The following is a 5,115-nucleotide window of genomic DNA, read 5'->3' on the forward strand; positions in this document are numbered from 1 at the left end:
GAGCCTGTGTGGAAAGGGTGGACTCACTGAAGGCTAAACTGCTGGCATTTAAAGGTTGTGACTGATTAAGCTATAAACTGAAGAGCAGTAGCTCAGTATGACACCAGCAAAGGCTTAGAAATTGTGCCTTTTTGAGTGCAGGAGAGGCCACAAAGCAGAAATAAGCAGCAGAAAACAGAGTACCTTTCAAATGGGGGATGAAGAAGGAAACAAACACTGCAACAACACATACTTTGACACATATGCTAAAAATCCAATGAATAAATTGAGGGAAATTAAATGCCTAGTCTTACGTGAAGACTATGACATGCTAGACACATGTAGGACATCACAGTACCAGAATATAAAATATACAGATAAGAGTCACCTCTGCTGGTGATGGGGTAGTGAAATTTATTAGTGAGATCTTATAATCAAATCAAATTAACAAAGTAAGCACCCAGCAAGTGACACAGAATCTGCATGGACCGAAATGCCAGCTTTAAGCGTATGTAGTACTGAGTCTGCAGACTTGTCTGCCTGACCAGAAGGACAGAGACGCTATGCCAAGAGAGATCAGACGGGCAAAGAGGGCTGGAAATACAACCGAAACGGTACTTCAGGTAACGCCCGTATTGTCTGGACCCTGCAGCATTGGAATATAACACAGACTACATTAGACTCCATCAATACTGCTTCACAGAGCAGTTGGACTGGGAAGCGGCAGAAGAGATGCAGCCCTTCATTTGGTCCTCATTAATGTGCAAGATCTTGTACTACATCTTCAGCTTACAGTTGCTGTTCCTGTGTTTATATTCAAAATTCCCACAGGCTTGACAAAGGCCAAGCATTCACAGCAGTTGCACCCAGTTTCAAAAGGAACAGAGACATAGAACTGAGAAAGTTTGTGGAGAGGAAACAAAAAGAAGCAGCTAGGAACAGTGAATTCTTACAGGTGGAGCTGAATTTCCTGAAGGATGCACCGCACAGCATCAGTGTACGCCATCTTGAAAACTGGTAAAAGGAAGTGGGCACAGATAATCTCACCACAGGGTAGATTATTAGAACCAAGAAGTTGAACTAATCTCTGCATGAAAAACACAGAAAGAGTCGTAAAGTGACACGTTAAAGGAAAACACAGTGAAAGAGCAACAAAAAAGTGTGAGCAGCAGCTAGCAAACAGAATCCAAGCTAATATTAAATCCTTCTTTAGACACATCAAGACCAAGAAGCCCACCAGAGTCTGATGGATCAACTGAAAACTGCAAAGTAAAGAAGAGGAGAGGCCAAAACATTTGCAGAGAGGCTAAATGATGTATTTGCATGTGTTCACTGGAATAAGCAGGTGATCCTCATACTTTGGAAAAGCTGTAATCCAAAATACACAGAGTAACAAATCCCCAGGACTGTCTGATAGGCACCCAAGCTTTCTAAGGGAGTGCGGATAAGAAATAGCAGATCTACTAATGGACCTGCCTTTCTCTTCAAGCTTTCTCTGTGCCTGGAGACTGGAGGGTGGCAATGTGACAGCAATCTCTAAAAAAGATTCCAAGGGGAAAACGAGGGGACAGGATGGATGATACTAAAAGCTGGCAAGCCTAACATCAGTGCCAGGCAAAGCAGTAGAAACTGCAATAAAGGATGGAATTAGTGTGCACCTGGATAAATATGATCTTTTTGGGCAGTGCCAACACATCTTCTCTAAATGTAGTATTTACCATCTAGGCCTCTAGTTTTTTGACTAGGTCAGCAAGCATGCAGACAACAGTGATCTGGCTGATAGGGTCCACTGGTGATTTCTTGATCGGGATGAAAGCTCCTACTGGGTGAACAGATCAGCAGGCATTCCTAACTGGAACTTGCTGTTCGCATTTTTCTATTGATTTGAGGGGGGGTTGTTGTAAAGAAATTATTAGTACCTTACTCTTATTATTTCTGAGAGTGAGACTGAAATAGCTTTTGTTATTACCCACAGCTTACATGAAGATGGGACTTGAACAAGAACTACCTGTCTGTGACTCAACACTCACACAACTTGAGATAAAGTTTGTGGGTGGACAGTGCATACAAATGAGTTTATAGAACTTCTCTCTGCTTGACACCATGGGTAAATCAGGGAGAGACTATTAGACTATTGCTATCAGCTTTTCATCTCTGCACAAGTACTGCTGGTTTCATGTGCTTGACGCAGAATATATGAGGGAGAATGTGGAAGATGAAGATAGTACAGAACAGCATAGATCCCTTATGACTCAGATCTGCAGTGCTCTGCACATGCACTAACCATTAATAAGCTTCTAGACAAAACTTCAGAGTACATTTTAAGCTATAAAGCCTTCAGGATTTGGTCACTTCAGAGATCACCTCTGTGTATGACATACTCCCGTTGTAGAGATCATCAGTTGTGTCCAAGCTGAACCTGTTCCTGGCTTTGATTTTGAGCACACCCTCTTTCCTTTGCTGAGGCTGTCAAGGAGTAAGCCTGCTCTTTATGGTATCTTATGGAAGACTTACTTTACAACACTGCATGAGTACGTCTAGTTATATTTTTAAATGCAAAAAAAAAAAAAAGGAAAAAGATAGTAATACTATATAATCACTAAAATAACTAAACAGTACTATTATCACTTTTTGATTTGTATACTTCTTTATTTTCATTATACCTAAATAAATCACAAAATTCTAAAAAAAAAAGGAGAATGAACAAAAGGTTATAGTAGTGAAGAAAATGCAGCTGCATGTAGAGTTCTAGTTAGCAATCTATTTAATTCATGCTTAATTAAATAGCCTTATTTCTTTAAGGAGTACATCTACATTTCTTTTTCTTTTTTGCGGGCAACAATATGCCCATAGGACTAAACTATCAATTGTTACATATATTCTATTAAACAGCACCACTTCACTCTAGAAGTCCCTAAGTTTCTTAAGGTTTGCATGTATTTCACAGTGCTGAAATAGCTTGGCCATGCAGAATAACCTGGGGCTGGATCCATCACAGGCAGTATTTAAATGCCCCAGTAGGAACCTGTGGCCCATATATAGGTCCCATGGGCATGCACGAACTTTGGAAATACCAGAAATCTCTTTACAACCAGTGAACCTGGAAGAAATACACAGATGCTGTTGATATGGATCCAAGTAACTAAGTCAAAGCATCACAGGATCTCTAGAGATCATCTAGTGCATCCCCCTGCTTAGAACAGGGTCAGCTAGAGCAGGTTGCCCAGGGCTGTGGCCAGTTGCATTTTGAATACCTCCACAGATGGAGACTCCACAACCTCCCTGGGCAATCTGCTACAGTGTTTGACTGCCACCACAGTAAAAAACCTTTTTCTTCTGTTTAAAAATAATTTCCTGTATGTCAGTTTGTGCCTGCTGCCTCTTGTCCCTTCACTGAATGCCACTGAGAAGAGTCTGGCCCCATTTTCTTTACTCTCCCCAACTGTAGCTATTTAGATACATCGATAAGATCTCCCTGAGCCTTCTCTCCTCCAGCTCTCAGCCACACCTCATATGACAAATGCTCCAGTCCCTTAATCATCTTTGTGGTTCTTTGCTGGATTCATGCCAGTAAATCCGTATCTTTCCTGCACTGGGAAGTCCAGAACTGGATCCAGCACTCCAGATGTGTCTCACCAGTGATGAGTAGGGGGAAATGATCACCTGCCTCAACCTGCTGGCAACACTCCTCCTAATGCAGTTCAGGATACTGTTGGCCACCTTTGCTGCAAGGGCACATTGCTGGCTAATGTTCAAGCTGGTGTTCACCAGGACTCCCATGTAATTTTCTGTAAAGCTACTTCCCAGCCAGTTGGTCCCTGACCCCTAGTAACCTGTGGGAACATTAGTCAACAGGTGCAGGATTTAGCCTTTCCCTTTGTTAAACTCCATGAGATTCTTCTCGTCCGATCTCTCCAGCTTGTTGAGATCCCTCTGAATGGCAGCACAACCATCTGGTGTTACCAGCCAGTCCTCCCAATCTCCAACTCCCTGCAAACTTGCTGAGGGTGCACTATGTCCCATCATCCAGAATCATTAATGAGGATGTTAAACAGTATTGGCCCCAGTCTTGACCCCAGGAGTATACCATTAGTGACTGGCCTCCAGCTAGACTTTTTGCCACTGATTATAGTGTTTTGAGCCTGGCATTTCAGCCAATTTTCAATCCACTATCCGCTTGTCTAGTCAGCAGTTTGTTAATGAGGATACTATGACAGCCAGTGATGAAAGCCTTGCTAAAGTTAAGATGATTAACATCCTCTGCTCTCTCCTCATCCACCAAGCTAGTCATTTCATCTTAGAAGACTATCAGGTTGGTCAGGCATGATTTTCCCTTCATAAATCCATACTGATGACTCTAAATCTTCTTTATGTCCTTAATATATTTGGAAATGGTTTCCAGAATTGTTTGCTCCATCACCTTCCCGCGTATCGAGGTAAGGCTGACTGGCCTATAGTTCTCCACATCCTCCCTCCTTTTCTTCTTGAAGCTAGCCATGACATTTGTGTTGAACTTCCAGTCCTCCTGTGATCAAGATACTTAAGACTGGCCTTGCAATGACATCTGTCAGCTCCCTCAGCACTTGCGGATGCAGCCCATTGGGTCCCATGGACCTGTTTGTGTCCATTTGTTTAAATGTTTTGATCTTCTCTGCTGAGGGTAAGTCTCCATTGCTCCAGATGCTCCTGCTGGTCTCAGAGGCCTAGGATTCCTGAAAGCAAATCTTACTAGTAAGGACAGAGGTGAAGAAGGCATTGAGTACCTCTGCCTTTTCTATGTCCTTTGTTACCACCACCCCACTCAGCAGCAGGCCCACATTTTCCCTCATCTTCCTTTTGCTGCTGATACATTTGCAGGAGTCCTGACAGCACAGAGCTATTCAGCTCCTCACTTTCCTCTAAACTTTGTCAATGGACTGGTCCACTAGGAAAGTTCCCAGACAGAGAAAGAGAAGATGATGCTGTCCCCTTTTTAACAAATACATGGACAGTTTGGGCATCTTTGCTATGAAAGACTCAAATGCAATCCCTTTTTCTAAGAGAAATCTGAACCCACATTGATCCAGATTAATTCAGTAATTACCAGGCTAAAGCAAGTTCTCAATGTCTCCTTTTGGAGCTGATCCACTTTATTCA

Source organism: Gavia stellata, chromosome 8 (assembly GCF_030936135.1).
Source record: "Gavia stellata isolate bGavSte3 chromosome 8, bGavSte3.hap2, whole genome shotgun sequence".
Taxonomy (NCBI): Eukaryota; Metazoa; Chordata; class Aves; order Gaviiformes; family Gaviidae; genus Gavia; species Gavia stellata.